Source organism: Lycorma delicatula, chromosome 7 (assembly GCF_047948215.1).
Source record: "Lycorma delicatula isolate Av1 chromosome 7, ASM4794821v1, whole genome shotgun sequence".
NCBI classification, from domain to species: Eukaryota; Metazoa; Arthropoda; class Insecta; order Hemiptera; family Fulgoridae; genus Lycorma; species Lycorma delicatula.
The window spans coordinates 18,480,076-18,502,994 of record NC_134461.1 but is presented as its reverse complement, the minus strand read 5'-3'; the positions used below and the strand labels follow the sequence as shown (position 1 = coordinate 18,502,994).

The 22,919-nt window shown below is 30.6% G+C and overlaps 1 long non-coding RNA gene across 1 annotated transcript in view; it reads right to left on the bottom strand.

Moving 5' to 3' along the window:
• LOC142328006 (uncharacterized) overlaps nucleotides 1-22,919 on the bottom strand; it is a 63,327-nt gene that overhangs the window by 10,104 nt on the left and 30,304 nt on the right. Inside the window, exon 2 of the long non-coding RNA XR_012757152.1 lies at nucleotides 20,672-20,726. This is a non-coding gene — a long non-coding RNA (uncharacterized LOC142328006). The remainder of the gene's footprint in view (nucleotides 1-20,671; nucleotides 20,727-22,919) is intronic.

Genomic DNA, 22,919 nt, shown 5'->3' with positions numbered 1-22,919 from the left:
TATCGATTTAATTCTTTTTCTTCTCTTCCCAGTACTTACTCATCCTCTCTTTGGTTAGGATTTTGAGCAGGAATTTGGTTCCGCTTACTTTCTCTTCATACAGTCTATGGTTTCTTTAATTTTATTATATAAAAGGAGATTTTTTTTTCTTATTTCTGTAGCAATCTCGAGAATATTTTCTTTCCTCATTTTTTTTTTTTACTATAACTACAGTTTCAAAATTATAACCCTTCATTAATTTTAACCAAATAATAGAGAGGTTATTACTTTAAAACGCTATTATTTAATAAAATAAATTTCCAAGACAAAAACAAAAAATTAAAGAAAATTTTTTTTTTACCCCCGACGGAACGGAGACGGTAATGCCTTTTTAGGGTCAGAGGTCGTGTGTATGTTTGTGTGTATATCTATTATTATTTTCCTCAAAACCTACCCGACCGATTTCGATGCGGGTTTTTGCATTACATAGGTATTACTTCAGAGTAGGTTCGTAATACATGTTTTAGGGTTATAAACCCGCCAGGGGGCGCTAAAGTAGATATGTTTCTTCCAAACGGCTTCTGAATGTATCTAAGTCTCTAACTCCATTATTGTGTGGATTATTAAATAATTTGCGCCGGCCAGATATACTAAAATTTCATTATAATCAGCCTGTAAACGTCCCAGTGTTGGGCACAGGCCTACTAATCTAAAAAGTACCAAAAGATGAAATAAAAAATTTTAAAAAATTCGAGAAAACCTTAAAAAACGTGAAATAATTAAATAAATTAATTAATTTATAACCTTAAATAAATTTAAGGTTTTGATTTATGGTCGTGTGTGACCCGCAGACTGCATAGATATGCTTTTTGTTCCTTCTCTCCCGGGCCGGATCCTGCTACACAGCCCAGGGGAGTGTCCTTTACTCTAATGGGCCTCCACGTCTCGGCCCGGTTGGATCTCACTTTGCGCCCGCCAGAGTAGGATCCACCAGGCCCGACAATGCCATTCTTGGGTCCCACTCCGGGAACTGGACTCGGTCTTCATGCCAATGCCTTTAACGGGAACACCTCGAGCGGGGCATCCCCGCCGGGACTCGGTCTTTTTCGCTCGGCGGTGAGAGAGACCCCGTGCCTCATCGCTAGCGCCCACTCGTGCAAGCACGTGCGAACGGCAGCTCCGCAGAGCGCTGTCCTTCATCCCCGAGCCCCCCCCCCCGATCCTTCTCCTGAAGAACCCTTGCCACGAACCCTGCGATGGTATCAAAACTCTTGGGGCTCCGCGACATGGTGGCGATGATGTTCTCAGCGCATAGATATGCTTTAGTTATCATCATTGTAAGCACGACGGTTAATCAAAATCTTACAATTTTTAATTTTATTACTTTTATTTGTTCAAATTTAAAATTGTGATGCATTTTATCAATAGTAAAAATTTTTCAAAATTATTATTATATAGTTATCTGAATAAATAGTTATATAAATAATTCATTTGGTTGTATTTTATATTCAATAAATGTATTTATTTATTTTACCGATGGTTGCTATTGAATTCCTTTTTTTAAGAAAGCAAAGCAATGACATAAAATTATTATTATTATTAACTATCGTGGTCTTTTCTTTATGTTATATTATACTTGACATTTTATCCTGGTTTGTCACCAAAGCTTATTTTTTTCTACATCTACATTTCTATAGATTAAAAAACAAACAGCTTATCTAAGTTTACTAATATATAAAATCGGTTACAAACTAGATATATCGATTTGTTTCTTATATTTTAAAGTGCAATATAATAAAATTAATAAAACCTATTCGGCGTTTCGATATAACGAAATTTAAATTCAATACAAAGAATGGATATAAAACGATTAACGCTGGATTAAATTTTGAAAACGATAAGTGTAATCTTCGGTAAATTATATAAGAGACTGAAAAACTGGTATATCATTCCAGAAGCACTAAAAACAGATTTTCAGACATAGGCCTACTAATGAAAAAATACTATTTAATAAAAGTTTATTAAAAATCTTATAATTAAACATCTTAAAAAAGAAAATGGTCCAGGAAGAATATTGATGAAATGAGAACAGCAGCTTCATTTATGAAGATTACCGCAGAGCAACTGAAAAGTTATAACAGGATAAAACCAGAGTAATTATAAAAACTTTGGTTGTCATTTATTTTACAATATTCATTCATACTATTCTATCATTAAGGCAGATCCTGTTACGGCTACTGCTTTCCATCTTGTTCTATCCTTTGCTAACCTTTTTGTTTCAGCACATTTTCCCTTTTCCATAATTCCAACCATCATGTGAAATCCTTCCTCTTCCATTCACAAAGCCTTCTATGGGCTTTGAAGAAGGTGGCATCCACCTTCTTCTCGTACAATATCCTAGCCGATTCCTTTTCCTATATTCAATTACATTTAGCATTTTCCGGTTCTCTCCAATTCTCTTTAATATTTCTCATTTGTTACATGGTCTTGCCATCTGACATTTATTACTCTGCGCCACAACCACGTCTCAAAAGCCTCAATTTGTTTACTGTTTACCTTTCTCATAGTCCACATTTCAACTCCATAGCGCATCGCACTCCAAATCAAACGTTTCATTAATTTCTTCCTTGACGCTATTATTAACTTTCCACACAGCAGTCTTCCGTTCTTATTAAATTCCTGATTACTTCTTGTTTTAATCTCTACTGTGCAAGACAGGAGGTCATCAGTTATAATGCTCCCTAAGGACTGAAATTTCTTTACCTGCTATAAACTACTCTCAATCCTCTTTTCTTTTCCACCTAATACCATACATTTTGTCTTCTTTTTCTTGATCCTCATACTATGACTTTCGCAAGCTTCATTTAAGAGTTCAAGCATTTAATTAGTTTACTTGGGTTATCCGCCAGTACCGCCATGTCACCAACAAAACGTATACATTCTATTCTTCTTCTCCCGATCTTTATTCCTGATTTTTCATTAAGACAGCATTTAATCATTTTTTCCATATATATACTAAACAGTGTTGATGATATGCAGCAGCTCTGCCTCACTCCCCTTCCAATCCCTATTCCTGCTGTCATTTCATCTTCTAACCTCACTTTTATTCTCTGGTTAGAGTACAGTTTTATTATTAGGCGCCTCTTTTTCCAGTTAACTCCCTTATTTTCCAAAATTAGTAGTAATTTATCCTATTTTATCGCATTTAACTCTGTCAAACCCTATTTCTAGGTTGAAAAATGAGACATACATTCTCGGCCTCCTTTCGTGTATGTCCCACCTATTACTCTTAAGCAGCCCTATAGACTCTACTAAACCTCTTCTAAACATATAGTGTTCTTCCTCAATACTGTCATCCATTTCACTGTATATTATCTTATTTGGAACCGTTAATATACCTTAGCTGCATGAAGATCCAATCGATATCCGTAATAGTAGAAGCAAGTGAGAAAATGATTGAAAAAAATAATCGATTTTGAATAGACAATTTACTATTTATAATTTTATTTAAAGACTTCAAATTAAAAACGTTTTAATTTTGAAATAAAGACAAACGGAAAATTTATCAATTATCATTAAATTATTGAAGGACTGAATTCATTACATAATAAATTTTATTTTTGTTGAAAGTAACTTTATTGAAATACATTTTTAAGATATATAGTATTTTTTCATTCAAAAGTGTTTTTTATTTCTTTAATCCTTTATTCCTTTAATATTTATTTCCTAGAAACTGACATTCTTATATTTTCCTTTAATGTAAGATAGGTTTAGTTTCTTTCTATATCAATCGATAGATTATTTTTATTGATTTTACAGTACTTCCACCTTACAGAATTTCGTGCTCTATTCTCCAGTTTCCTTATACATTCCTCTCTTTGAACTTAACTCTAGTAGACCAGTTTCTATGTTGGATCTTCTTTTATTTCTCGAGATTCTTATATATTGTCGATTGATATCGCAATGTAATTCAACTTTAAAGAATTCTTGAAAATATTTATTTTCCTTTTTATTAAATGTGACTTATATTACCGTTGATTTAATATTAATTTTATTACTAATGCTTAGTAGATATTGCATAAATTATAATTATTTCTTTTGTAAGTATGAGATTAATAATTTTCTCATTGCAAGATGTATAAAATGCAGTAATGATAATAATTTACTCGTTAAAAAAAAAATGATACATTTTTTCAACTTCAGTAAAAGTAAATATTCTAATAAATCAAACATCTGGAAAAAATATTGCATGAAATTCTAGGCTACGACGGTCAGAAAGTAGTATTGTAAAATAAAAAATTCTACAAATTTGTAAAAAAAAATTACAAAAAAATACAAAAAATTACAAAAATATAATATTTGATTACATATAAAAAATTATTTTTTAAAAAAAGCTTTTATTTAACTCTAATATTAATATTAATAAAAAAAAGAAAACAAATTAGAAAACCCATCTAAAGAGTAAAAAATAAGAATTAAATGTAATTGAGAATTTTAAACAAAAGAAATATAAATATTAACAAATATAAAAATGCACTGAAAAGTAAAAAATAAATAAGTGTAATAATTATTAAATTTTTTAATTAAAAGTAATCATTGCACGTTCTTACACTAATTTACAGAATTAAAAAACTTCTTTAATAACATAAATATTCACCAAAATTAGTTTAAGCATTGAAATCGAAAAAACTAAAACTAATTTTTTGAAATATTAAAATTTGGGAGCCCATTAAGAATTTCTTTTAATGGTAATGATGCTTTTTCAAATAAAAAATATTTTTGTTAGAGGCTTGCTTACTCCGTGGGGAAATTTATTATGTTAACCCTAACAAAAAAAAAAAAGATTAATTCTAATTTATTAAATTATTTTAAAAAATAGAATATAACTTATGAAAATATTAAAAAAAAAATTCTTTTTATTTCGGTCCGGAATGTACACGTAATATAATTGGCAGTGCAACTTTAATTTTAATAGCCCTTTAAGCGATGAAGGAAAATACAAACAATTTTTTTAGCCCTTTAAGCTATGAAGGAAAATACAAACAATTTTTTTAGTCATAGAAAATAAAAGTTATAGACCAAAAATATATATTTAGATTTTAAGAGATTTTTTTTTTCATTTAAGTGTGAATTTTATCCTTATTACAATGTAATAATAAGGACAAAATCTCTTGTAATAAGGATAAAATCAAAACCTAAACCGACAACGATTGTTAACGTCTATATGCCTACAAGCGCCCATGATGATGATGAAGTAGAGTGTGTATACGAAGAGATTGATGAACCAATTAAACACGTAAAAGGAGATGAAAATTTAATAATAATTGGAGATTGGAATGCAAGCATTGGAAAAGGCAAGGAAGGAAATATAGTGGGTGAATACGGGCTGGGCAAAAGGAATGAAAGAGGGGACCGACTTATAGAGTGAAAATAGACTTATAGAATGTGAAAATAGGAGGAGAAGAGATTATGGAGGTAGAAGAATTTTGTTATTTGGGAATTAGAATTACTAAAGATGGACGGAGCAGGAGCGATATAAAATGCCGAATAGCACAAGCCAAACGAGCCTTCAGTAAGAAATATAATTTGTTTACATCAAAAATTAATTTAAATGTCAGGAAATGATTTTTGAAAGTGTATGTTTGGAGTGTCGCTTTATATGGAAGTGAAACTTGGACGATCGGAGTATCTGAGAAGAAAAGATTAGAAGCTTTTGAAATGTGGTGCTATAGGAGAATGTTAAAAATCAGATGGGTGGATAAAGTGACAAATGAAGAGGTATTGCGGCAAATAGATGAAGAAAGAAGCGTTTGGAAAAATATAGTTAAAAGAAGAGACAGACTTATAGACCACATATTAAGGCATCCTGGAATAGTCGCTTTAATATTGGAAGGACAGGTAGAAGGAAAAAATTGTGTAGGCAGGCCACGTTTGGAATATGTAAAAACAAATTGTTAGGGATGTAGGATGTAGAGGGTATACTGAAATGAAACGACTAGAACTAGATAGGGAATCTTGGAGAGCTGCATCAAACCAGTCAAATGACTGAAGACAAAAAAAAAAGTGTGAATTGGTAAAAAATTCTGCATTAATAAAGTTTTCTCTAGAACACCGTAGGGACTACTATATGAATACGTACGTACAGATGTCACGTCGAAACTAGTCAAAATGGATATTTCCGTTGAAATCTGAAAACCGAAATTTTTCGCGAACACAATACTTCCTTTACTTCGTACAAAAGTAAAAATAAAACCGGCTTAAAAATACACAAAAAGAACAAAAAAATATTTTTTTTAAAACTGGCGCAATTCGTTTTATCAATAATCCTTAAATTCATTTTATTAGAAGAATAAACTTGCAAGTGTTATTTTTTACACTGACAATAATATGTTTTCGAAAACGTAAATTGTTACAATTTCAAGTTTTTATAATAAATAAAAAAATATTTCATATAGATATAGAATGTTAAGATTAGAATCCATCGGTTACCCGGAAGAAATCTTTTAACTGGGTAGTTTTTTCTGCCTTCCCAAATAATCTGAATAATCAACAACCCACTGCATTCCTAAATACGTCACTTGAATCTATTTATTTCTTAGAGATTTTGAGAAGTCGTGAGTAGTGATTTTTCAAAAAATAAATAAAAATATGTCGATTACAAAAGGAAAAATCAAGATTTATTTTTTATTTTTTTAAAATGGACTCTGTTTTCTAAAAATTAATAAAATAAATTTGTAGAAATGAATCAATTTTCCAATAATTGAAATGGTTTTCTAAAATGTGCAATTAAATAAATATAAACCAGTCACGTTAAATCGCAATAGTTAGTGAAATAATTAAAATCGTTAAAAACAAAATTTTAAATAACTGTAATAAAGACTCATTGTGGAGAAAATGAAAAAGAGAAATTAAAAGGGATAGGATTAAAACTTAATAATACACGTCCCTTCTTTAATAAACGTGTTTCATTGTTAAATGAACAAACAGGTAATAAAGTGTTTTTTATGAGTAAAAAATATTATTAAAAAAAAAAGTTAAAAAGATTATTTCCGTTATTAAAGATAGAGAGAATAAAAGTTAAAAAAGTAATAATGAAAATAAGAGAATAAATTATAACGTAGCAATGAGAATGAGAAAAAGATTAAACTCTTGGAAAATTATTTTTTTCTTACCTTCTTTCATAAAAAAACGAGTTATATTGCAGATGTCAAATTTATCCGATGAGTAATGTAATGCTTTAAAATTAGAACCCCAACTTAAAAGTATAAAAAATTGGAAGTACTATTTTGTTAAAACGACTTAATATTAAAAAATAAAAATCTATTCGTTTTTTTTTCACTAAGAGGTGGATAGGAATGCTCACCCTTATTGGTTCCCCGTAGAATGAATGCAAAGCAAACAAGCATGCAAATAGCTCAGACACATAAGAAAAATGTTATGTCCTGCCCTATTTACTCTGATTCCAACAAAGCCTACCTCGGACACGATCACCCGGACTCTCTGGTAGTACAAACTGCCATCACAACACGTTTCGTTAGGCCGTAAGCTATTCTCTGTTATCCATATGTTGGATGAGGAAGTTTAGGGTGTTCACTCGCTGGCATTTTGATCTACCAAATAAAATCCAGCATGCCCGCTCGAGGGAGAAGTGCATCAATCCTACTCGCATCAAACAGGGTCGACGCTGTGAATAAAATATTATTGGTCACAGTCAAAGCCGGACTCTACCCTGTTCTCTGTTGCAGATGCTGGTAACAAATTCTTGGAAGAGTGGCTTCATCGATCAGCAACTGACCGTAGACCTTGGTCCAGCTCGGCATCAGCCACTGTGCGATTTCAACCAGGATCTGGTCTGTGCAGGAGCAAAATAAAAGCCACCGTCCCCATACAGTTAGGGTGAAAACTGCGCCGTTCTTGGCCAGACATGCTTCAAATCTTAGACGATCACGGGAGAGACGAGCCTTCATCAAGGGTTGAAAATGCTATTTTTTTGTCCGTCCTAAGTAGTCATTGCTACCCCTCCAACTATTATAAGCTGTCTTAGTAAATGTTTAGAAAGCAGTTCTGATGTCACAGGGAACTAAATAATAGTCGTGCTATGATCAGTTTCCGTGTTCACAGCTGGTCGTACAACTGAGCTGCGTGTTTCTCGAGATTAGTCATACGCAGAAATGGAACGGAATCCGGAAAGAATATTTAGCAATCAATTAAAAAGGATAAAATCGTCTGAGTAATAAAAAACTAAACAGACTGTTCTTTCTTTTTCCTGTTTAGCCTCCGGTAATTACCGTTTAGGTAATACTTCATAGGATAAATGAGGATTATATGTATGAGTGTAGATGAAGTGTAGTCTTGTACAGCCTCAGTTCAACAATTCCTGAGATATGCAGTTAATAGAAACCCAACCACCAAAGAACACCGGTATCCACGATCTAGTACTCAAATCCGTGTAAAAATAACTGACTTTACTAGGACTTGAACGCTGGAACTCTCGACTTCCAAATCAGCTGATTTGGGATGACGCGTTCACGACTAGACCAACCCGGTGGGTAAACAAAACTGTTCTATGAAAAATAATAGACCGATACATATGCAATTTCTAAAAACGTTTTCTTCATTACTAGTTTAGAATTTAAAATTAAACAAAAAAAGTACACATACCTTGATAGTTTTATATATGTATAAACATAAAGCACGAACAAAATATTGCATAAACTTTGAAAAATCCTTTGAAAAATATTTAAACCAGAGGAAGATAGAGCAAAAGAACAAAAGATATATTTAACCTTGTTAAAGGTGGGTGGCTTCAACAATAACAATTGAAGAACATAAGAAAGAAGCCCTAATAAGAAAGGGAGTCCGACAAGGATGTTCCCTATCTCCGTTACTTTTTAATCTTTACATGGAACTAGCAGTTAATGATGTCAAAGAACAATTTAGATTCGGAGTAACAGTACAAGGTGAAAAGATAAAGATGCTACGATTTGCTGATGATATAGTAATTCTAGCCGAGAGTAAAAAGGATTTAGAAGAAACAATGAACGGCATAGATGAAGTCCTACGCAAGAACTATAGCATGAAAATAAACAAGAACAAAACAAAAGTAATGAAATGTAGTAGAAATAACAAAGATGGACCGCTGAATGTGAAAATAGGAGGAGAAAAGATTATGGAGGTAGAAGAATTTTGTTATTTGGGAAGTAAAATTACTAAAGATGGACGAAGCAGGAGCGATATAAAATGCCGAATAGCTAATAGCTAATAGCTAAACGAGCCTTCAGTAAGAAATATAATTTGTTTACATCAAAAATTAATTTAAATGTCAGGAAAAGATTTTTGAAAGTGTATGTTTGGAGTGTCGCTTTATATGGAAGTGAAACTTGGACAATCGGAGTATCTGAGAAGAAAAGATTAGAAGCTTTTGAAATGCGGTGCTATAGGAGAATGTTAAAAATCAGATGGGTGGATAAAGTGACAAATGAAGAGGTATTGCGGCAAATAGATGAAGAAAGAAGCATTTGGAAAAATATAGTTAAAAGAAGAGACAGACTTATAGGCCACATACTAAGGCATCCTGGAATAATCGCTTTAATATTGGAAGGACAGGTAGAAGGGAAAAATTGTGTAGGCAGGCCACGTTTGGAGTATGTAAAACAAATTGTTGGGGATGTAGGATGTAGAAGGTATACTGAAATGAAACGACTAGCACTAGATAGGGAATCTTGGAGAGCTGCATCAAACCAGTCAAATGACTGAAGACAAAAAAAAAAAAAAAAGGTGGGTGATGATTTTTTGAAAAATAAAAGTTTTTTGATTATTTATTTATGTATTGTATATAACAAATTTGCTTTAATAAAGTTTCCTCTAAAATGCGTCCGAAGAAATATCTTAATTGATTTTTTCGATATCCCCACCCATTAACGAACTTTAAAAACAATTAATGTAATCACTATGTAGCCCCTATATGTAAAAATATTTGAGCCATATTTTAAGAAAATCAGTTCGGTTAATCCTTAGATATACTCGTACGGCATAAAGCATTGCGGCATATACATACATATATAAAATGTATCATTAAGTTCTCTCACGACGTTCATAACCTGTTTAACTTCTAAAAATAATGAAAAACGTTCATGTAAACATATTTCCTAAAAGGCTTAGTTTGTGTGCTCCAATTTTAACTATCTCCCGGTGAAATGAGGTCGTACTAAAATTTTAAGACGTTAATTAAGAATCAGAATTAGTGTTTTCTTATGTTTTTGACCTGAAAATCGAATAAAATAAGTCCTATAACCGTATTTGTAGTAGGTATTTGAGAAATCTGGGATGAAAACTAAGAAAGTGAGGTTAAAACTCTGTTTTTTATGATTGAAGTACAATATCGTTAAATGAATAACAAATACATAAAACTTTCAAACAAAAATAGTACAGGATTTTATTCTAAACTAAATAGTGAAGATAAGTTGAAGAAAACAAAAGTCAGAAAGTTATAAAAATTCGAATTTTATTTAGAAACAGTACACCAAAGACCAAAGTGCATTAAAAGTAACAGTTTATAATCACTGTTCAAAAATGACCCCGCGATTTTCAAAATATTTCTTGGACACTTTTGTACTGCTTCTTTAGCTTTTTTTAGTTCTTCAGGGCTCTCCTTCAGTTGCTCATCTTTCCAATAATTAGTTGCCCAATCTTCCCATATCCGTAACACACGAACGAAACCTTCCATTATTTTCACGCGTTTTATGAAAGTCCCGGGAGATCTTCGTGATATATTCTGTGTATATGTTTTTTGTCTGGATGAACTAGTATGATCCTAAAACGTGAAGATTTGCAAAAAAATCCTATACTCCATTTTTGACATGATCCTTCCCCATTAATATACTATTCTAGTTAGATTCTCCGGGACATTAAAAATAATTACGTACGATATATAACGACAAAAAACACCAACACTAAAGCTTGTTAAAAGATCCAAAAAGCAAGAAAAAAAACCAAATGGCTTCAAAAATCCATTACAGTGGAAATTAATAAAAAATTACATTACTTACATAGGTAAATTGAAATAGATACCAATACTTTAAACAGATAAAATTATATAACCAATAAGCCAATGTATAAAAACAGATCTCGGTATTGTATGATAATTTTTATATTAAAAATGATACAAAGTGCGGTATTGTAGAAAATTAAACATTGATTTCCGGGAAAATACATCTATTTTCATCATTTCAAAGAGGGGGACCACATAAAAATGATTTTTATGAGGTTTTTATTTTTAATTGGTTTTTAAGAGGGGAATGGTTTTTATTTATCAAAGAAAAGTTGTTAAAATAAAAATTGTATCCTGTATTTTATACAAGATAACTAGAAAATACCTGAAATTTCCGAATACAGTCTATAGCCAGCAAGTTTTTTACTTTGTGTTAAAGCAACATTTACTTTTCAAATAATCACCAAAACTATCGAAATTAAGCTGATAGAACTTACCATCGGATAAAGGAAAACTATATTTTGTATCGGACGATGATGATTTCCGGAAAGGTATCTTTTGAAACCAATTAATAGGATATTTTTATAATTAAGAAATTATAACAAATTTTATTCACCGACCCGATGTAATCGATATTCAGTTTGAATTGACAGAATGTACTATAGTTTTCACAAGACGGAACACCACTTTACTTTGATTTAAACGAGCGCTGACTTATGAAGAATACGTTTCCACAACAATGGGTAGATTGAAGATATAAAAATAAAATAAATTCAAATATGTTAAGCACGAGAGGTTATCTCTAAAGTAAAGACCGTTTCATTGTAAAAATATTTTATTCTGAAAATGTTATAAATATTTTTTATTTCTCTTAAACTACATATCTATACTACTTCTCCATATAATCGCCAGCCACATGAATTAAGACATTTATCGTAGCGATACACCAGCTTCAATATACCCTCGTCGTATTTTTCTGTCACCAGTCCATTTAGCCACCGATTAACAGCAATTTTAAGTTCATCGTCACATTTCCCAAACAAATTTTAATCAGAAGTAACTAAGCCCGGATTATACGGTGGGTGAACGTAAATTTCACATCCAAATGTTATCGGTAAATCACGTGTCGGATCCGCAGCATGTGGACGTCCATTACCGAGCAGCAGGACGACGCCGTCGGTCAGCTGCCCACGTAGCCGATTTTGAAAACTACGTAGAGTTTCGCAGTAGGCTTCAGTATTTATAGTAGTTCCACGTGACGTGAAATCGATCAGCAGCATGCCAAACCGATCCCAAAAAAAAAAACTGTGGCCATCAGTTTGCGTCTAAATGGCTGCAGCTTGACCTTTGTCAGTCTGGTTGGTGACTGAGGATGACGCTATATACTTGACTGCCGTTTTCTCTCTGGCGTGTAATAAGAAATTCATGTTTCATTGCCGGCAACAATTGAATTAAAGAACTTATCCCTTTTTTCTCTGTAACGCATCAAAAATTCCAAAGCAGATCCCTTCGGATTTTTTTTGACTTTCCGTTAAGACGTGCAGCACCCAATACGCACAAACCTTTCTGATGCCTAAATGGTCATGAACAATGCGACCGATAACAGCTCTTGAAATATCAGTAAAAAGAAGGGCTAGGTCGGAAATCGTTGAGCGACAATCTTTTCTTATTTTATCATCGACGCGTTTCAACCTCGGTGGGGTTATCGAAGACCATCCCGAACTTTCTTCATTACGTAAGTTAATTTCGTTATTTCTAAACCTTTCACACCATTTTCGGACGTTTATTTCATTCATTACATTATCTTTGTACACAAAAACCAATTGCCTATGAATTTCAGCCGGCTTAACGTTTTGATGGTTTAAAAGACGTATGACCACGTATTTAACAGTCGGCGGCAACATCAATTTTCCAATTCATCTTATAACGTAATAATTCACACTAATCAAAGGTACTAGAACGCGACAACTTACACAATGCAGTGTTTACATTCCTACGCGTGGCCATGAATGACACAGATTCGCCAACCTTGAGGAGAGCAATTTTCCAGCGGTCTTTACTTTAGAGATATCCCTCGCATATTTTCTTTATATTGGTAATTCGTATGAAACTATTATTTTGACTGAAATTTAAATAACATAACAGTTGGGTACATTCATAATAAATATGTTTAACATAATCGTAAGTATTAAGCATATAGTAGCAGGTAGGCTTGTTGTTCTTGTTAGAATTTAACAAAAAAGATCTATAGAAATGGAAGCATGTAACAAAAATGACGAGTATGTAAAATTTAAAAAGAATAAAAATTATGAATAGATAAGGGAATATCACGTAACAGGAAACGAAATAAAAAATAACCCAAATTGCAGTTGTACGGGGAATCAGCATTATATAACAGAAAAGAAGAGGAAAAGAGAATGAACGATAAATGGAGTGGATGAAAAAGAACACGAAAACACTCCCGGAAGGAAAATCAAACCGACATTATTTTACTTTTTTTCTCTATTATATTTTCTTTTTTTTTATCCTTTTTATAAGACTTCGGAAAAAAGAATAATGTCGTGTCTTATGTTATTTTACTGACTGAAACATGATATCTCACATGTTTGACATCATTTTAACAATCAGAAAATTACCTTCTCTTAGCAACAAACAAAAACCAACTTTATCATTAATTAAACTTATAAAATACGATACTTATAACATAAAAGGTTTTATTTACTCTTACATACACGCATTAATAGCAAAGGTACATTTACCCGTAGTTATACTTTCATACAAATATCGTCTAGATTTTTTAGTCAATATTAAGTTAGTAAATAAATATTTTTTGTTTACCATTTTTATTCTTCCAACAATTTCTATTATATCATATTAAAAATTAAAAAAATCAATAGATATATCTTTGGCATTTCACGGATCGAAAAACAAACAAAATTATTTTAGAAGATTTTACTTTAACGTATAAATTAAAGTAAAATTTGTTTCTTAGTAACGGATTATATTATAGTAAATATGCGTAAATAGTTTTATTAGTACAAAACGAATCATTTTTTGTAAAACTACTTGAAACGTCTAACTAAATAAAATAGGTAAATTACTTAGATTTAAATGCAATTAAATGCGCGCGCGCGCGTGAGTAGTTTTTGTATTTTTTTCATTTTTCTAATGTATACGTTGAAATCTGTTCAAGTAATGAGCATTAAGCAACCCCCACCACTGTCCAATATGATAAGGATGATATATGTAAATGAGTAGTCTTGTATAGATTCAGGTCGATCATTTCTGAGACGTCTGTTTAATTGAAACCCAACTATCAAAGTACACCGGTATCTGCTATCTAATATTCAAATACGTATAAAAGCAACTAACTTTTAGTAGGATCTCAACCTGATTTATTCTCCGTAGACAATATAATGCTGCATTAAAATATTTTAGAGACTCTAGATATGGTAAGAAAAATTATATTATTTGACCGAAAATTGTATAAAAAAATCTCTGGAGATTTCATTTCTAATATTTATTTTGGTAAAGCTCAAGCAATAATTAAAAATTTTGAAGACAAAAAACCTGTTTTTTTTAGGTTGGGCTTAATGTTAAATTTCTGACGAACAAATAAAATTTTGTAACAAATTTTGAAATGGTTTTAACTCTGAGAAAATTGTTTAGTCATTACTTATTTTTTTTTCTTTTACATCTGTTACAAGTCCAAAACTAATATAAAAATAAATAAACAAAAATTGATAGTTTTATCTTAATCTACAATCGATTTCAAAGAACTTATAAAGGTACACTATTTTTTTGAAATGCTAACATATGACGTTTGGAAAGTATTTTAAGTAAAGGGAGATTGAGCAAAAGAACAAAAATCATATTTCAATTTTAAAAGGTTGGGGTTGATTTTCTGAAAAAAAATCTTGGATTATTTATATTTGGATTTTAGGAAACTAATTTGCTTTAATCAATTTTTCTCTAAATTGCCTCTGAAAAAATCTAAACCGGTTTTTCGTGATATCCCCCACTCCCTTAAAGAATTTTTAAAAATGTTAATATGACCAGTGCCCCATATATAGATATATTTGAGCTAAATTTGAAGAAAATCCGTTTGATCAATCCTTAGATCAAAAGCAGTACAACAGATACATACGCATATACATACATTCATTTTTTTTGGTCTAGATGAACTAATCGGATCGTAATACGCAGAAATTTGCAAAAACCGTGATAACTTATTTATGTCATTATCACCATACATTGCCCTTTAATACAGTAGCTATTATAGATATATTCGCCAGGAAAAAAAATTTTCCCAAGTCATAATATATTATAATCCAACACTGGTGTTTTAATTAAAATGGTTTAAATGGCAAAAACAAATTAATTATTCAGCTTACCGAAACCCACCCATTATTAATTACTCGTTAACTGATACCGATTTACACGTCAGAAATTTACGTTCGTTATAAGGAACTTTAAATCTCAATAATTTGTCGTTATACGAAATTTAATATAAAATTAAGGATGATTGTTATCCTATATTTCATTTAGGGAATGAAGTTTGGAAATTAATTTACGCCTTGATAAAAAGTTTCTACGTAGAAGTCGTGTATGTGTGTTAATTTGCGTGTATAATCATACCATTCATTGTGTATATTCGAGAAGAAGCGAGCTCCGCGTAAGTATTAAAAGAGAGTGGTAAAGAGAAGGTGGGAGTTTTTACTGTTAGATTTATGAGTGTTAGGTAAAAAAAAATGCCACTCTGGATGATGTTATAAAACCAGCCTTTCTTAAAGATTATTTCTTAACTATGAAGTCTCATAATTTTGTTATTATAAATCTAACTAAAAATTTCAATAAATTTTTATTTTTTTAATTATTTTTAACACTAAAATTTAATACGTGTAGTTTTTTGTGTAGATACATCTTAAAGCATAGTAATTTTGATATATCTAAAATTTTATAATAAATAAATCAACTAATTTTTCCATAAACCTCCAGTTACAAAATATTTGATAAGTCATAATCGAAGACACTTAGGTTGCAACTTAATATAATGTTATTGGTATCTGTGCATTTTAAACGGCTACAAACTGGGCAGACATCATTACTAAAATTAAAGTTAAAAGACGATTTCAAGTGCATCATTAGAATTTACTTCCTTGTGTGTCATTGGCTGCAACTGAAAAAATTCTACAAACTCATAACTCGAAACTACCGCAAGAGAAATTTCCAGTCTTATAATATCCAGAGGGATTTCGGTTTAATATTACGTTCCTATTACTTGCTCTCCACTAGTGTCAAATACATTTTTCTATGCAGCAATAAAATGTTGATCAAGCAATAAAAAATATACAAAAAACACCACTATAGTTTTTTGAAGGTTCATCTTACCAAAGAAATATTTTTCAAAAACAGGAAAGTGTTTTTAGATAAAAAAAGAAAAAATAATAAAATAAAATAAGATAAATAAAATTTATTTTTTTATTACCAAACAAAACCGAGGAATTAATTAAAGGATTACCAGGTTTTTCCAGAGTGAAATATTAGCTTCATTATTTAAATCGTACAATTAATAATTCAAAATCATTGCTCTTTTAACAATATTTTTTTGATAAAATAACATTTTTTAAATAGTAACATTTGAAAGAGAAATACAAAATTTTTAACAGACTAAAGATAGGAAGGAGGTTATTAGTTCCAACCAAATATTTTATTATTTGTTTCTTTATAAAATGGGTTGATTTTATGGATTCATTTTTATTTTCTAAAAAAAGTTTCTTCTGATGTTTTAAGTTAAAAGACTTTTCCAAATTACTTAAATGATAATTCTTTAAACGGAAAACATCGTCTATTATAGCATCTCGTTTAAGTTGATCTTTCTCTTTTTTAGTATTTTTATAATTTTTTTTAGCGTTTCTAAATGAAGATCAGGGTTCTAAAGCGATGTAACATTTCTGAAGTTTCAAGTACATTCATTGATTACCCGTGAAATGAAAGTGCAATTCAAACAGTTTACGATGTGCGCAAGCTCATAAATTGTTTTTTTGTATATTCCGCTTGAAAGCGCTAGTAGCAAATATGGTGACCTCGAACTGAAAGCGTTCTGTGTTTTGCAATTTGCAAAGTATGAGATTCCGTTTGAAGTTCCGTTGCGATCCCGCGAGTGACAGTAACATTCGTAGATAGTATAAATACTGACTGTATTTGTAAAGGAAGAGTACAGGATGATCGAGTGTGTCCGAAGATAATGTTGAGTGTGTCTTTTCTGCGTAGTCCTAGGAACTGTTAGGAAGGCTAGCAGCGAATCAGCCAGCGAATCAGCAATTCTAGTGACGTCTGAGTGGACGGTTTTAAGGAAATGTTTACAATTGCTTTCATATCGTTTACAGCTATTACAAACTCTAAATCCTACAGATTACGGTTTGCGTGCTAGCTTCACAAATAAAATGACGCACGTGACGATAAAGATTTTCTTTATCGTGTCGTATTCAGTGACGAAAAGTAAATACTCATAATGTGCATATCTGGGGATCAGAAAATCTTCATGAAATATTGCAGTGTGAACGAGACTCCGCAAAACTGAACAATTTTTACGCCGTATTCCGACGGCAAGTTTAAGAGCCGTTCTTTTTTGCGAAAGCAAGTATGTCTGAAATGAACCGTCTTGATATGATACAACTATGGCTCTTTCCTCAACTGTAATAAGAACCACATAACTTTATTTGGCAGTACGTGATCGGTTGAGTAAAATTTTCCCTGACCGCTGGATCGGTCGCCTGGAACTAGATGATAGGGCTTGTTTTCCGTGGTCTCCACGTTCGTCCGATCTGACCCCGTGCGATTTTTTATAAAGGATCAAATGTATGTACCACCGTTACCAGTCGAACTATCCAACTTGAGAGACAGGATTCAAGTAGTCTCATCAGTTACTCCAAACTTGCTGATTAAAGTACGGGATGAACTCTCCTGTCGGCTGGATGTGTGCCGTGTGACAAATTGTGCTCACATTAAACGCTAATAGGAAAAACTGTTTAGTTTTTCTTTCATTTCATCTATAATTTATCAATGTAAGTAAAACTTAATAAATATTACATAACTTTAAAACCCCGATATTCATTTTAAAATACACGGTATGATAAGGTTCCTATCAAGACGTACAAAGGTAAATCCATATCATTTCTTCATTAAATACTAGAACAAATAATTGTTTTCTTCTATTGAAATCTTCATGTGCTTATAACTTCTCAATGATGGACCGTGATATATACTCGTATTTGTATCCATAACGTGATTTAAATTATTAATAAGACAGTTAACATAAGAAAGTATATATTTTTATCCTCTACCTTTCTGAATCGTATATAATTGCTAAAAGTTATATTTACTATTAATATTAACAGTATATTAATATTTTCCAATTTACGAACATTACATCGTCTAAAAAGGAAAAGTACAATAAATTTCTTTCCCCGCCGTTTCAGATTTAAATAATGTAAGTTATATTTTAAATAAGTTAAAATTTATTCTCAAAATAGTCTCTTAACCTTTGCGAAGTATGAACAAGCCATGATGTAGTAAAGTTCTCTAAGTTACTAGCAAACTAACCACGATTTAGTTAGAATTCGCACAGCAGAGTTTAGCCACAGGATATTCCTGTAGAATTCCCCTGGCCCGGACAATAAGGTATGCAGAATTAAGCGGATAAAATAAATTTTTATAATTTATTGCATAAATTTACCGACATGATCGCATATAGATAATGATAGTAAGATGTGCTTATTTTTATTTTAAAATTGGTTACATAATGTATTTGTAAAATAATATCTGTTGAATTATTATTTACAATAATAATAATATTATTCATTTTTTATTATTTATAAAACAGCCCTTCTCTCACCAGAAATTCTAGGGTATGAACTTTTCATGTCCTTCTAATTAAAATGCTTCATATTTGATATACGAGTATAATTTTTTTTTTGTCTTCAGTCATTTGACTGGTTTGATGCAGCTCTCCAAGATTCCCTATCTAGTGCTAGTCTTTCATTTCGGTACACCCCCTACATTCTACATCACTAACAATTTGTTTAACATATATTCCAAACGTGGCCTGCCTACACAATTTTTTCCTTCAACCTGTCCTTCCAATATTAGAGTGACTATTCCAGGATGCCTTAATATGTGGCCTATAAGTCTGTCTCTTCGATTAGCTATATTTTTCCAAATGCTTCTTTCTTCATCTATTTGCTGCAACACCTCTTTTTTTTTAACATTCTCCTATAGCACCGCATTTCAAAAGCTTCTAATCTTTTCTTCTCAGATACTCCAATCGTCCAAGTTTCACTTCCATATAAAGTGATACTCCAAACATATACTTTCAAAAATCTTTTCCTTACATTTAAAATAATTTTTGATATAAACAAATTATATTTCTGAGTGAAGGATCGTTTCGCCTGTGCTATTCGGTATTTTATATCGCTCCTGCTTCGTCCATCTTTAGTAATTCTACTTCCCAAATAAAATGTTTCTACCTCCCTAATCTTTTCTCCTCCTATTTTCACATTCAGTGGTCCATCTTTGTTATTTCTTTTACATTTCATTACATTTGTTTTGTTCTTGTTTATTTTCATGCGATAGTTCTTGGTAGGACTTCATCCATGCCATTCATTGTTTCTTTTAAATCCTTTTTAATCTCAGCTAGAATTACTATATCATCAGCAAATCTTTTCACCTTGTACTGTTACTCTGAATCTATATATATATATATATATATATACTCGTTGTCAAGACTAGTATATATATTTAATTTATTTTTTCAAAATGTTACAACCAAATTAATATTTTTATTTATTCAGGAACGAAAGGAATAATCCAATACATAAATGAATTAAAAATATTTTTCATTATTTTGTGAACTTCATTGATTATTATTGAATTATATCATAGCAATACTAATAAATTACTTTAGAGTATTTTGTTATTAAAAATAAAAATTAAGCTTAAAAATATATATCTTTAACTAGAAATATGTTTAAATGAATGCGTAAATACTACATTATATCATTAGTTTAATATTCTGTTCTGACATACAATATTAAAAGAAACAAAAAATAAAAATAAAGAGATAAAAAAAAAAACAACTGCAACGCTTAAGGCTGAAATAATATTTTTAGGGAGTCTAGATTTAAGTTGAACTTCGCAACGAAATATGGCTTTGTTTTTTTTCAGGAGTAGAAACAATTCTGTATTTAACTTTACAGTAAGTTAGATGCATGCTTCTGGCAAAATAATATATTATGAGTAAGAGTAAAATGTAGAAATGATGACTAAGGGAATGATGTTATGGAAAGGAGATAGAAACAATATGAAAGTTAGAAAATGAACCACTCGTGTAGGATTTGTTTCTATTTGTTAAGTAAAAGAAAAATGAAAGAAGATTGTGTTTGCAAACTCTAACTTACATAATCTTCAGAAATAATATTTTATATTAATATATTTGAGCAATTATTTGATTTGTTTTTTTTTTGTATTTCAGTAAAATTTTTAAATTTAAATTTTAAATAAAAGTAGTCTGCATATTCTTCAGTCACTAAAGTTTATTTAGTTGTTTATAATTAATTTAAAAACTAATTAATAATTCATTTAACTAATAACTAATTTGCTTAAAATGTAGTGTAAAGAGAACAACTGTATACGAACACTCACCTGGATAGTACTGGTAAAATACCTGATATGGACACCACATGATTTCTTTGTACGCCTGTGAAATTAAATATACACATTTTTTTAAAATGAAAAGTACATAAAATTTTATTTCATTAATAACTTCTGATATTTTTTTTTATTGTTATTATTGAATAATTATTATTTATCGTAATTTTTTTTACAATCAGAGGTTAATAATTATTAATAAATCAATATATTAAAATAAAAAAAAAAGTTAAAAAAAGGAGATGAAGTCTGATTTGAACCGATATGCCTTACCCTTGTAAGATCCAAAAATGTCATTAATTAAAATTTCATTTGGCTATAACTTTGGAACCAATGAAAATAAGTACCACTTATGATATGTCGTTGAAAAGCTATCAATGAAATTTTTTTATTTATTTTTGGACACTTTTGGTTTAGTCGACTGCCATCAAGAGGGGGGAGGGGTGCACAACTAGATGTTACCACAGTCGTAAATCCAAAATTTCAAGATCCTATGGCTAATCGTTTTTGAGTTATGCGCGATACTTCCGTACGTTGAGTCGTCACGCTGAAACAAGTCAAAATGGATTCAAGGATGGTCAGAATGGATATTTCCGTTGAAATCTGAAAACCGAAATTTTTCGCGATCATAGTTCTTTGAAAAATCTTATATTTGAAGATCTATCTTTCCAATCATTTTATAGAAAAAATTGAATATTAATATATCAAAACTTACTGTTTGCGTTATTGCTATGATGTATATATTTATTTGAAGAAAACTAGTAAAAATTATCGAGAAATACACGTAGTAATTACCGATTATAAGCTTGTTTTTCCGGTAGTAAAAATGTTCCATAACGTCATACTTTTTTTTTAAATATTAAACTATCTAGTTATTTACAAGTAGGATAAACAAAACGTTATGAAGGAAAAATTTCATTTCTCTTAAAAATTCTGGAAATCTTAGCTGTTTGCTCAAATAATAAATTAAACTATACAGTGCGAAACCTTTTCTCATTTTTTGCTATTAGATGGAACCATGTAACGTAACCTTTTATCAAATATTTGTTTTAAAATTATGATTACTTATCTTTCTTAGAAGTAACTGTAGTACGGTGAAGGGAAGGTTTTTTTTCAAACCATTACGCTGACAACCTGAATACGGGGTCTCCACTACACGAGTAATGGACTCTACATCAAGTGGAGATCTTGTTGCGATATACTCCTAACATCAGTTACCGTTTTCACATTTTATCTTTTAACGGATACGCATAAGATACTTCATTATTTCACATTTTACTCAATCTTTAAGGCTAATATTTATTTCTGACGTTCTCCTACTACAGACCAAAACTGTATGCCTTTCTGAAAAGTTAAAATTTAATATACTAATATTATATCGATTTTTAATTCACTAATTTTATACCTTATGTATTCTTAATCTTATATGGTATTTGTAAAGCTTATTTTTTATCATTTTCCCTTAGATTTTATCATTTATTAGAAATAAATTGAAAAAAAGAGAAAATGGTGTTATAATCACTTTGCATTCATCAGTCAATTATATCCATTGTCTTTGGAATTATATTTTACGATATTGTTACAATAAGAGTATTTTTTTTTTTGTATATCAGATGTTCTTAAATGGTCTCATACAAGTACTAACCGCGCCCGACTTTCTTTAACTTCGGTAAACAGACGAGAACCTTAAATTTAACGCGGTATGGTCTAACAAAAAATTATTCATAACACTTGCTTATCTCCCTCAACCAAACACTATCATGTTTTTTAAACGAGGTTTATTTATATTAAGGTAATTTCTTTTATACTTTCATGCTTGTTTAAAAATCTGATGTGGGTACCATATGATTTCCTTGTACGCCTATTAAATTACATATACTTATTTTTTAAAAATTAAAAGTACATAAAATATTATTTCATTCATAACTTCTGATATTTTTTCTTTTTTATTATTCAATTATAATTTATCATAATTTCTTTTTTACGATCAGAGGTTAATAATTATTAATAAATCAATATATTTAAAGTACACAAAAAGTTAAAAAAAAAAGAAGATAAGACTGATTCGAACCGATGTGCCTTCTTCACCTTCTAAGATCCAAATATTTCATTAATTAAAATTTCATTTGGCTATAACTCTAGAACCGATGAAAATAACTACCATTTTGGATATGTCGTTGAAAAGCTCTCAATGAGGACTTATTACTGCAGTTAAGAAAAATTCCAAAATCCAAATGTTTAT